The sequence below is a fragment of the Ovis canadensis genome, chromosome 23 (genome assembly GCF_042477335.2).
Source record: "Ovis canadensis isolate MfBH-ARS-UI-01 breed Bighorn chromosome 23, ARS-UI_OviCan_v2, whole genome shotgun sequence".
NCBI lineage: Eukaryota > Metazoa > Chordata > Mammalia > Artiodactyla > Bovidae > Ovis > Ovis canadensis.
The window spans coordinates 53,319,694-53,332,584 of NC_091267.1; the positions used below are offsets into that span (position 1 = coordinate 53,319,694).

At 47.6% G+C, this 12,891-nt stretch overlaps 1 long non-coding RNA gene across 5 annotated transcripts in view; it reads right to left on the reverse strand.

Annotated features, from left to right (window-relative positions):
- The window catches only part of LOC138428126 (uncharacterized), a 243,060-nt gene extending 230,529 nt beyond the window's left edge, over nt 1-12,531 (reverse strand). For 2 of the 5 annotated variants that reach the window (XR_011252288.1, XR_011252289.1), the window contains exon 1: nt 12,125-12,530. This is a non-coding gene — a long non-coding RNA (uncharacterized lncRNA). Of the gene's footprint in view, nt 1-11,916 lie in introns of all 5 variants that reach the window. The other 3 variants (XR_011252285.1, XR_011252286.1, XR_011252287.1) reach the window with 2 other exon arrangements.
- Nucleotides 12,532-12,891: the final 360 nt, after the last annotated feature.

Sequence of the window (12,891 nt, forward strand, 5' to 3'; positions counted from 1 at the left end):
AATGCACACATATTTAAACTTTTTCAATTTTAGTTTCTAATGCAATAAATACTGATATATATAAAGCATACATAATAATAACAGAGTTTCCCACATAGCTCAGTGGGTGAAGAATCCGTTTCCAATGCAGGAGATGCAGGTTCCATCCCTGCATCAGGAAGATCCCCTGGAGGAGGGCATGGCAACCTACTCCAGTATGCTTGCCTGGAGAATCCCACGGACAGAAGAGCCTGATGGGCTGCATTCCATGGGGTGGGAAAGAGATAGGGCTGAAGCAACTAAGCATGCACACATAATAATAAAAACACTTGCAGGGTCTTTAATAATTTTTTTAGAGTATAGCAGCATCCTGAGACCAAAAAGTCTAAGAATGCCCATCCTAAAATATAAAAATCGAATCTTCATGTTTACAGTGGACAGAGAGTCCACAATTCAAACCTAAAGGCTTAGGTGTTACTTTGTGAGGGGATGATAAGAGTCATTGGGAACTGTCTTATTTTTAACTGAGTTCTTCATGATTAAGTGAGCTGCTCAACTTCATACCTGACAAAATCAAATTACACCATAAATTTACCCATAAGTATAATCAAAAGAATATATTTTTCAAATGTAATCAACAGAATAGATTTCTGTGATTAACTAATTATATTTAAAGTTAATTAGTATCAATTATAACACTATGTTATCAATCATATATGCACTCTATACAACACCTAATAACTTCATAACTGTAATCTTAGATGTCAGAAGGTGTCTTTAACATCTAAGCAATTCAGGTGGATGGCTTATATCATAAACAAAATGTATGGCATGTTTCAAAAGCAGCCATACAGAAGGCATTCCTAACTTCCATGCTAGCAACCAAGTATGAAGACAGTTGTTGGGCTTTTTAGAGATATATTATGGCAAGAAAAAAGTATACTGTAAGTTTTCAAATTAAATAAAATGTTGATTCATGCTGCCGTTACTAAGATGTGTTTATATATCTTTTAAAACTTAGGCTTGAATATTTAAACTTATAATCAATGCAATTACAATCATCCTTACCAAAAACATCTATTAGAGGCTGAGATGATTACATCATGACGCAAAGTTTGTGCGAATGCTTAAGGCAGCAGAATGCTTCCTTCTAGATACAGAGTTTATAAAGATTCCAAAATGTATAACCCCAAAGCACAATGCTGTTTCACACAGGCAAAGAAAGAGAGAGAGACAGACAGAAAGAAAAAGATACACACACAAAGACAAAGAGATCAAAGAAACACACTGTCCAGTGGAATGTCTAAGGAGCTGCTATTTTCCTTTTAGCTTTGTGAAATCAAGTTGTACTTTGTAAAGTCAAAAAGAAATATAAGTAAGTTAATCATTAATGCACATAACAGCTACAGAGGCTACTTTAAACTGGGTCTGAATTATTGTCTATTTCTTCCTCAAAAGAAGAAAAAAATAGAGGATTTTTCTTACTGTTGCCTTCCTATTTGAGAACAGGCATTTCAGCCATTTAAATGAGGAAAATTACTCACTCTTCTTACAAAGATAAGGCAGCAACAAGGTTTGAATTGTCAGATCCCATATTTCAGATAAAGAAAACAATGCCCACAGAACTTCTCCAGGGGAATCCACCTGACCCAGGGATCAAACCCAAGTCTCCTGAATTGACAGGCAGATTCTTTATTGCTGAGCTACCAGGGTCAGACCTGTAAAGTCAAGGAAAAAACAAAATTCAGGCAGCTATTTCCTTATAATAAGCTGCCTCCTGGATCGCTCACCTTGCACAAAAATACCAGCTTTTACAATGTTACCCAAAATGCTGTACTGTTTGCAAATAAAAAGATCTTCACATCATCACTAGTTCCTCAAGGGACATCAGATTTTGCCATTAGTCATTTATTTTTTACAATTACTAGCTAAATTGTCTTAATCAAGGTCATTCTCTTGTATTAAATAAAGAGGAGACTGTCGATGGACAAGCTGTGGAACCGTCACCAGGCCTTGGCCAAGGGCACCGTGGAAGGCACAGCCTCTGGGCCCCTTCCATTACGGGACGGTGGGTGAAGGTCGTGGTGGGATCTGCCTCTGTGAATTCAGTGCATTGTTGTTCGGTCACAATTGTTGTTCAGGGATGTCCAATTCTTTGCCATCCATGGACTGCAGCACTCTAGGCTTCCCTGTCCTTTACTATCTCCTGGAGTTTACTCAAACTCATGTCCATTGAGTTGGTGATGCCATCCAACCATCTCAGCCTCCACCAGTTTCTAAGGAGAGGAAAGTCAAACTCCAGAACCAATTATAGTTCTCTTCAATATTCAATAAAAATTTGCAACTCTTCATTTTATTCTCCTTTTAAAAATATTTATTTTTCTGCGAGTGTTCTTATGCTGAGGGGGATCAAAGCTCCTGGCTTGCACAGAACAGTCTGGTCACACCTGTTTACCTGCTGTTCCTCATCCACAGGCTCTCCTTTCACTCTCCAAAGTGTTCTGGTTTGTATACTACTCAGTGATCACCCTCGTTATAAACCCAGTAGACAGATATAAAATATTTTCATATATATGTATGTATGTATTGCTTCAACTTTTGTTTGGAATCATTTTTCTTTTAAAAAAAATGAAAATGTGGTCTGACTTATTTCTTTCACCTAAAAACCTTTTCCTCCAAGAATTTAACTCACTATAAGTACATTTTGCAAGTACTGGGAAGAAAATTTTGAATTCAGTGTCCTCCTAACACAAGATGACATGGAATGTTAGTTAAGCTTGTTATTGTTGCAGAGCACATTAATACAGGCACTATTTTTCCTTTTAGGGACTCGTCATCTAAAAGAGGAAATGAGGCAAAAATTCTACACATCTGATAACATTTTATGTTAATATTTAAACCTGGGTCCCTCCACTCAGTATTCTGGGGGTGGGGTGGAGGGGTGGTGTGTGGGAAATCCCTCAAGAAAAATAATGAGGCCGTACCACGCAGACGTGCCTCTGCAGATTCTGGGAAGCACTCCAGTTCCCGCATCCGTGTCTCCATAACCCCATCCAAGCCGGAAACGGGACAGCTTGCCTCCTACACAGCAAACACACAACCTGCACAGAGTGGCCCTTTATTAGACCTTCCCAAAGGGCGGCCAGAACGCTTCACCTTTCCACCTTAGAGGAGCGAGCTCTCCTCCATCTGAGAGGGGTGAGGTACCGTCTGGGTGCTCGCCTCACAGACACCAGGCAGTCACTCTACTCAGGGCCCCTGACGTGAGGTCCTGTCTGGTTTACACACTTCAGGGGCAGCTGCTGAAAACAACTCTCCAACAACTCTCCCCACTCTGCCTGCCCTGCCCATCTCCTATACACATGACGAGGACTTGAAGAGGTGATGAAACAAAGAAGTCATGCATGCTAAGTCGCTTCGATCATGTTCAAATCATTGTGACCAAAGGGACTGTAGCCCTTGGGGCTCCTCTGTCCCCGGGGCTCTCCAGGCAAGAACACTGGAGTGGGATGCCATGCCCTCCTCCAGGGGATCTTCCTGAACCCAGGGATCGAACCTGCATCTCTTATGTCTCCTGCATTAGCAGGAAGGTTCTTTGCCACTAGCATCACTTGGAAAGCCCACAAAGAAGTCCCTCTACTCCAAACTGTGGGGGTTCCTGCCATAAACAAGGACACTGACCCCGTGTTGCAAAGCAAGACAATCACTGAACAAAACACGTCCCGCCCCGCCCCCCGGACTCAGAGGACAAGGCCAGAGGAAGCAACAGGGAATCACGGCATAGCCCTTGGTTTCCAAACTGCTTCAGATGTGCCCAAATGTCAAGTGAACTAACAACAAAACACACTCGCTCTACCGCTTCTATAGACTCAAATATTTTTAAAATAAAGTAAATTGGAAAGTGACAAGCTAATCCAAGTAGATACTGTGTTTGTTTTCCGAGGTGACAGATGAAAACAGAATTATTTTCTTCTTTAAAGGAGAGTCTTAGAATTAGAGCAGAAACAAAAGTAAGTGTCTGAAAAGAGGATGTATTAAATCGTTCTAATCTTTTGTTTCCCATACGCATCACTAATTTCCCAAAGCATGAAAGTAGAACAAGAGCCCTTCCTGGCGGCCCCGTGTACTCCATGGACACTCGGCTTCCTCTCACAGCCCCCGTGCACTGCCTAGAACCAGCGTCTTGGGGCTTAAATTGGGCTCCGTCACCTCAGAGCAGCAGGCCTCAGGCAAGTTTCTCCCTCTGCCCACGAGCTCCCTGACATGTAAGATGCTGAAACAGACCTGCTGCACAGGCCACATGCTGAGTCATAAGGGTTGCTGTTATTATTCAGGCACTAAGTCTCATATGACTCTTTGCAACCCCATGGGCTGCAGCACGCCAGGCTTCCCTGTCCTTCACTATCTCCCAGAGTTTGTCCAAACTCATGTTCATTGAGTCGATGTGCCTTCCAACCATCTCATCCTCTGTTGGCCACCTTCTCCTTTTGCCCTCAATCTTTCCCAGCTTCAGGCTCTTTTCCAATGAGTTGGCTCTTCACATCAGGTGGCCAAAGTACTGGAGCTTCAGCCTCAGTATTCTGTCCTTCCAATGAATATTCAGGACTGAGTTCCTTTAGGATTAACTGGTTTGATCTCCTTGCAGTCCAAGGGACTCTCAAGAGTCTTCTCCAGCACCACAGTTGGAAAGCATCAACTCTTGGATACTCAGCCTTCTTTATGGTTCAGCTTTCACAACCATACATGACTACTGGAAAAAATCACAGCTTTGATTATGCAGACCTTTGTCGGCAAAGTGATGTCTCTGCTTTTTAATGTGCTGTCTAGGTTTGTCAGAGCTTTTCTTCCAAGGAGCAAGCATCTTTTAATTCCATGGCTGCAGTCACCATCTGCAGTGATTTTGGAGCCCAAGAAAATAAAATCTCTATCAACTTGGAAATCAGCTCTAAGTGTGGGATCTGCCCTCTTCTGCTGGTGACTTCGTCTCAAATTATTGGCCTGTTACTCTTAATGGATCCCAGTCCAAGGTCAACTGCATGAGTTAAGTTGCCCGAAAGATATCCACATTATCTTCTGGGAGTAAAATCACAGCAAGCTTACTGTTCTGGAAGAGAAACGGGGTGGAGGGGAAAGACTTCCTTCTAACCATCCTCAGAAACTGAGAGCAAAATATATAGATGTGAAAGCACCAAGCCAGCATCGCTAATAACCCACTTGGAAGAGAAATTTCTAGTTCCAGGACTGGAGGGTGCAATGATCAGAAATTAATGGATACTCCCAGCCAAAAAGCAAAAGGAGAACTTTTATATTTCCTTTGTTATGTGATCATAATAACAATAAAAGGAGTGGCTGAAAGGTCCGTGGTTTACATTTTCAATCCAACTGAGAGTCTAAGATGGATAGTCACTGAATCCCCAAATGTTCACATTTTTGTGGAATTTCTTTCCTGTTTTGAGTCTGTCACTAATTGAATCCAAATCACTCACACTTCCTGGTGTCTAACACACATCAGGCAGTCACTGGGTTTTGGAAGAATGCAGTGAACTGAGCAAGCCCTCCCAACAAGTTGTCTCCTTAAAAATAACCAACATCCAGCAGGTTGCACACTGGAAAAACAGTCATAGCAACTGACATTACAGTCAGTTCATAAAGTCCACTTCACCCCAGCCTTCCTCCATCTATGAACATTCACCAGCTTCTCATGAGAATATTCAGGGAAGTAATCTTACCCTCCCATCCCTAAGCAATTTTGTAAATTCTGCAGGCAAAGCACCCCAGAAGTCCCTCCATCTCTGCCCATCTCCATGCCCACCTCCCCTCACCTGGACCCCGTGGTGGCATCCTATAGGGTCCTACCACCGACAGTATTCTAGAGACAGCAGCCCACAGGGGCCTCAACCATCACAAAGCAGATCCTATCGCGCCTGCTCACACTCTGCAAAGCTTGCTTGTGGCAAGAAAAAGAGAACGCATGGCCCTCAGTGTGGCCTTCCTGGGCTTCTGGCTCCCACGCCCCCTCCCCCTGCAGCCCCTTGTCCACCTGAGCAGTGCCCTTCCCACCCCCTTCCACACGCACATCCTCTCTCCTTGAACTTCTCCCTGCCCTGCCCCCGCCTGGCCAGCAGCTGTCTCATCAGAGATGCTGCTTCTACCCACACACCCAACTTAGGGACTTCAATCGGTCTTTCCCATAATATACTTCAAGTCTGTCCTCAGACACTTACATGAGAGATTGTTTTAAGTCTGCCCCACACCCTTGCTGGGCTGTACCGTCCAGGAAGGCAGGAGTTGTCTGTACTGGTCACCCCACGCACACAGCACACAAGTGACACAAAGTGGACTTCCAGCAAAAATGCCTTGTCCCCATTTAGGCTCCAAATAGATGGGGAAACAATGGAAACAGTGACAGACTTTAGTTTTTCGGGTTCCAAAACCTGCAGACAGTGACTGCAGCCATGAAATTAAAAGACGCTTGCTCCTTGGAAGAAAAGCTATGACCTACCTAGACAGCATATTAAAAAGCAGACATTACTTTGCCAGTAAAGGTCCGTCTAGTCAAAACTATGGTTTTTCCAGTAGTCATATGAGATGTGAGAGTTGGACCATAAAGAAGGCTGAGTGCTGAAGAATTGATGCTTTTGAACTGTGGTGTTGGAGAAGACTCTTGAGAGTCCCTTGGACTGCAAGGAGATCCAACCAGTCCATCCTAAAGGAAATCAGTCCTGAATATTCACTGGAAGGATTAATGCAAACTGAAAGTCCAACATCCTGGCAACCTGATGCGAAGAACTGACTCATCGGAAAAGACCCTGATGCTGGGAAAGATTGAAGGCGGGAGGAGAAGGGGACGACAGAGAAGGAGATGGTTGGGTGCCATCACCGAATCGATAGACATGAGTTTGAGCAAGCTCCGGTAGTTGGTGATGGACAGGGAAGTCAGGCATGCTGCAGTCCATAGGGTCGCAAAGAGTTGGACACACTGAGGAACTGAACGGAACTGCACTCACCTCCCTCAAAAAACAAAAGAGAGAGAAAACAAGGAGTAAGTTGGGAAACCATGATTCAATCTAAAAGGTATTAAAAATAACAAAGTCGTACTGTATAGCACAGGGAACTATATTCAATACCCTGAGATAACCCATAGTGGGAAAGACTATGAAGAAGAATGTATATATGTGTATAACTGAGTCACCTGCTGCACAGCAGAAATTAACACAACATTGTCAATCAACTACACTTCAATTAAAAAAAAATTAAAGCTGTCACAATCTTAAAAGCCATAGTAAGAGCTCACACACCAAAATGCTGTGTAAGAAAGGGCCCTACTGTCCATCTGTCCCGGGGGCTGAGTGCGGCCTCTCCGGCCAGGCACCGCGACAACAGAGGTACCACTGCTGCCAGTCCCCCACTGCCCCATCGGGCACCTTCCACACACGTTATCAATCCCTTAGTAACTGTGGCAGCCACTGCACTGTCATCACTTAAAGATTCATCGTAGAAATGGGTGCACAAGCCTCCTCCCCAGCGTCCAGGTTCATTAAGAAAACAGCTTACACATGAGCTGAAATCTACTCAACAGGAAGCAGAGAGGTTCAGGGGGTTCCCAGGGCCGGGGGCCCTCCTGCAGTGACTCCACCCAGAAGGCGTACAGGGGCCCGGCGAGCAGAGCGACAGCTCCCATGGGTTCAGGGCAAAGCTTTCGTTTTTCCACTGGTACCGGGGGAAAAGGTATTTGCAAAATAAAATAGGGATGTTAGTTGCTCAGTCCTGTCCAACTCTTTGCAACCCCATGGACTGTAGCCCGCCAGGCTCCTCTATCTATGGAATTTCAGGCAAGAACACTGGAGTGGGTTGCCATCCCCTTCTTCAGGGGATCCTCCTGACCCAGGGATCAAACCCAGGTCTCCTGAACTGCAGGCAGATACTTTATCAACTGAGCCACCAGGGAAACCCCCAATATCCCAAAATAGGGATACATTCTTCTAAAATAGGGATACATTATTCTAAATGCTAAAAAAAGAGTATTTTTTTTAACAAACAAATGTTCAAAAAAAAGTCTATGTGTGTGAAGTAGTTAGTTTCATTTCTTCCTGCTGCTGCTGCTGTTAAGTTGTTTCAGTCATGTCCGACTCCGTGCAGCCCCATAGATGGCAGCCCACTAGGCTCCTCTGTCCCTGGGATTCTCCAGGCAAGAATACTGGAGTGGAGTGCCATTGCCTTCTCCAATGCACGAAAGTGAAAAGTGAAAGTGAAGTCGCTCAGTCGTGCCCAACTCTTACCAACCCACCCCATGGACTGCAGCCCACCAGGCTCCTCCGTCCATGGGATTGTGCAGGCAAGAGTATTGGAGTGGGTTGCCATTGCTTTCTCCGTTATTTCTTCCTAGTATATCCTAATTCATTGTTTTTGTTTTATTAACTACAATATACTAATTATATGTATATTAATAATAATAATAATACTAATAATACTCATTACATGGGTCCTTTGGAATTACATGAACTGTTTTGTTGTTTTTTTTTTAACGGACCTAAAGCATTTTCTTCACTTGGACATCTGTTCCTACAATATAAACTACCCTCAAAATGTTCACCATGGGCTTTCCTGGTGGCTCAGTGCTAAAGAATCTGCCTGCCAATTTAGGAGACACGGGTTCAATCCCTGGGTCAGGAAGATCCTCTGGAGAAGGAAATGAAAACCCACTCCAGTACTCTTGCCTGGGATACCCCAGGGACAGAGGAGCTTGGCAGGTAACAGTCCATGGAGTTGCAAAAGAGCTGGACATTGGACTTAGCAACTAAACAACAACAAAAATGTTCACTAATGCTACAAGGAGGAAACGCCCTGTAAACTACAAAACACTATTCAAATGAAAGGGGAGCACATCGACACCTAACAGAAAAGCAAAACACGACCAAAGACTCAGAGTGAGCCTTGCAGCCAACACCACCTCCTCCTAGCCAAGCTGAAATCCATCTTCGCAGTTGGGATGATTCATCTGTACTGACCTAACAAGGAGCTCCCCCTCTGGCTCTGCATGAGCTCCCCTGTCACTGGCCGCCTGCTTTCCCCGCATCTGACCCTCCTGGTTTCTCTTGGGGTCTCCTTCACTGGGTGGAACCTCAGCCACCAGGGAGGTAACCGCTCCCTCCTCTCTGTGTAATTCACCGTTCCCTCCCCTGCTTTTTCCTGTCACCCCCTCCTCTGTGACAGCTGAACACTTCCCGGCCGGCTTTCTCCTGACCCAGCATCACGGCTCCTCTGTCCAAAGTCACCATCTCAGCATCTCTGTGAACGCAGCTTTCTAAACACTGAACCTGGCTGCTACCCTGCTCCCAACTCGCCAACCTGGCTCTCCCGCCAAGTCCCTAGTTCCCAGCAGCAGTGTTCCTCATTAAAATAATTAGTCAAAGCAATCATCACGCATCTAATGGTGGTTTTCAAATCTCCTTCAGCTCTGAAGAAGGGAACCTAAGTCACACTGGAAGGAACAGGGGGATTGGGCTGCCTACATGGAGCCCTCCCCGTCCCTGTGGTGGCTTTCGCTCTCCCTGCCCTTCACCATGACACCACCAGGGCTTCAAGCAGCAACTCCTGCTCCATCATCTGAGGGGCTTCCTGAATGTTGCCTCCCCGCCCAGTCTCTGCTCCCACCTGGATTCCACTCTCCACACACCTGGTAAGAGTACACTGAAGCAGTACCATACCAGTTGCCAGAGGGTTAGCATCATTGACGTTAAAAAGCTACTACCACAGAGCAAAAACACCCTGAATAAAGAGATCTGAGGACCTGTTCCTACCCTTGAAGGACATACATATATTCCTTAAAGACAGGAACTAAGTCTTGAAGAATACATACAACCTTTTTTGATGACTATCGTTAATGATGACCATAGTTAATAACAGGTGTGTGTGTGCATGTGTGTGTGTGCACTTATGCTCAGTCACTCAATCGTGTCTCTTTGCGACCCCGTGGACTGCAGCCCACCAGGCTCCTCTGTTCATGGAATTTTCCCAGGCAAGGATATTGGAGTGCGTTGCCATGCCCTTCTCCAGGGGATCTTTCCGACCCAGGGATTAAACCCCCGTCTCTTGCCTCTCCTGCACTGGCAGCTGGATTCTTCACCTCTGAGCCACCCAGCAACTTCAAGTGTGCAATGCAGTGTAGTTAATAATACTGCACTCCACACTTGAAAGTTGCTGGGAAAGTTGCTCTTAAAGATTCCCACTCGTAAGAAAAAAAAGTTGTAACTATTTGAGATGATGGATGTTAATTAAACTTTATATGATGATCAGTCCATAACACATATATCAAATCACTGGGTTGCACACCTGGAACATAAAATAATGTTCGACTAAATACCTCAATTTTTTAATTAATGGCAAAACCTAAAGTCAGGGTTATTAAAAGAGAACCTCTTTCTACACCTGCACTGATGGGTGAACCAGGAAAGTGCAGGTCAAAGGGAGGAACTCCGGCTGTGAGAATGAGGGAAGCCCTCACAGAGGAGAAATTATGCTGAATCATGAAAGGCGAAGGCGCGCTTTCTAGTTTGGGAGGGTGGGGGCTGCCGGGGAGGGCATGATGTCCACACCTCCCAAACTGGGCCCTGCAGATGATTTCTTTCGGCTCTAAACCATTATCATCTTTTTATGGGCAGGTACCCCTTTCTCCCTCCTTCCTTCTGTCCATCTGCACAGACCCAGAGCTCGCTACAGTGGCAGAGTAAGTTTAATTCTTCTCTTGACCCCAGTACCGTCCAGCAGTGCTCTGGAAACAATTCCACAGTCAAGGTCACCTGCAATACAAATCCATGGATGCGTCTGGCAATCCGAGAACATAGTAACTAGCAGTTCTAAGCTCATCTTTCTTCCTGCTCAACAGTAACATAAGTGAATGTGGCAGAATTGAATCCATTTGTGCACTCCAAAAATCTCTACTCTGACCACTTTCTCCAGATTCTAAAGTGCAAGAAGCAGTAACTGAGGTTACTTAGCATCTTGTGAACAGCTAAATACATTCAACATCTTTCTATTCCCAAGCATCAAGAATAAACTCCACCACCGTTTGCCACTTCAACTTTTTCTGAAACCATCAGGAGACCCTCCCAGGCTTCTGTAGGTCAAGGACTGTAACCTGAGCCCACCAGAATCATCCTCTAGACAAGCTCCAACCTTGGGACCTCGAACCTGGTGCCCCTGCTGGACACCGAATAACCTGCAGGGAGAGTGAGCCGTGGGCAGGGATGTGGCCCAGCGAAGGGGTCCCCATAGGATCCCCGCCGGGCTGTCTTCTCAGGTTTTCCACATGCTGCAGCCTCAACAACCACCACACTATCCTTTTAGTAGGTTTCTACACCCGGCCATGGGCGGATCAAGACCGCCCCTCTAAGTAGCTGCAAGCATATACGGAGTAAAGCACACTCTGCGGACTTTCATCTTCGATAAGGGGTGCAAAAGCCGGGGACAGAGCCTGCCAGCGCGCCCCCACGGGGGACAGGCCCGGACCGACCGAGCAGATAACCCCGTCCCGGTGGGCCCATCCCGCCGCCCACTGGGCGGAGTCCCGCGCAGGGAGGCAGGTACGACCCCAATCGCCGGGCCGGGCGGACTCGGGGTGCGGGTCTCGGTCCACAGGACTGGGGCCCGGGAGGAATCGACGCCCGGTGAGCGCCCGAGGGCCACGGCAGTCCTCCCTCTCGCGTCCGAAGTGGGCGACAAGCGGGCAGCGCCTCCCCGGGAAGCCCGGCGCGCGCCCCGTGGGGACAGAGAAAGAAAGAGGCGGCGCGGGGCGAGGCGACCCCCAACCGCCGCCCCGCGCCCGGCGGCCCACCGTGGGCGACGCGCCTGCCCCTCGGCTGGCGGGGACACCGGGGGCGGCGGGCGGTCGCCCTCGCGGTCTCGGGCACGCGGCGCGCGCGGCGGCGCCCTCCTTACCCGTAGCAGAGCCGCGCCGCCCGCCGGGCGGACCGGGCGACCGGCCTGGGCGGAGCGGCAGCGCGGGGCTCGGGCGACGGGGCAGCGGCGCCGGGCGCAGGGCGAGGGGGAGCGCGGGGCGGGGGCCCGGGGCCTGGCACCGCCCGGGCGCATGCTCCCGCCGCGGGTTCGCCCAGGGGAGCGCGGCGGGCGTGGGGCCGGCTCCCACCTGCTGCGAGGGTGGGTGCGGCTGGCTCCGCGTCGATGCTCGAGAAGGAAGGTCCCAAACCTCACTTCTGTCTGCCTGCCCCCAACCTCCCGCGCCCAGCCGGCGCGCGCACCCTGCTTCTGCTGGCTTTTCGGGTTCACTTGCTGCCTCCGGAGTCCTCCCTGTCCGGCCACTCCTCCGATGTGGCGACCCCATCTCGGCTGCTCGCATTCTCGCCCTTGACTTTTGCTACTCTTGCATCCGCAGAAAAGAGGGTTCTCCTTCAAAATAAAAGGAGACTCTTCCCCCTGGCCCCAGATGCCGAGGGACCCTGTTGTAGATGCTTGAGATGGAGCAGAAGCAGGAGATGCTGCTGAGGCCCTGCCCTTAGGGATCCTAACGACTGGCTGGTCACAAAGCCTTGTCCTCATTTGGGGAGGAACATTGAATAGTTTAACATTAAATAGTTTAACATTAATAGTTTAACCTGGTTTACTCATTAAAAATAGGGCTTCTTTGGTGGCTCAGACGATAAAGAATCTGCCTACCAATGCAGGAGACCCGAGTGAGATCCCTGGGTCAGGAAGATATCCCTGGGTCAGGAAGATTCCCCTGGGGTAGGAAATGGCAACCCACTCCAGTATTCTTGCCTGGAGAATTCCATGAACAGAAGAGCCTGGCAGACTACAGTCTGTGGGGTCGCAGAGAGGCAGACACGACTGAGCGGCTAGCACTTACAGTTAAAATTTGCTGAGGGGGTATAGGTATACTTATAGCTGATTCCCCTT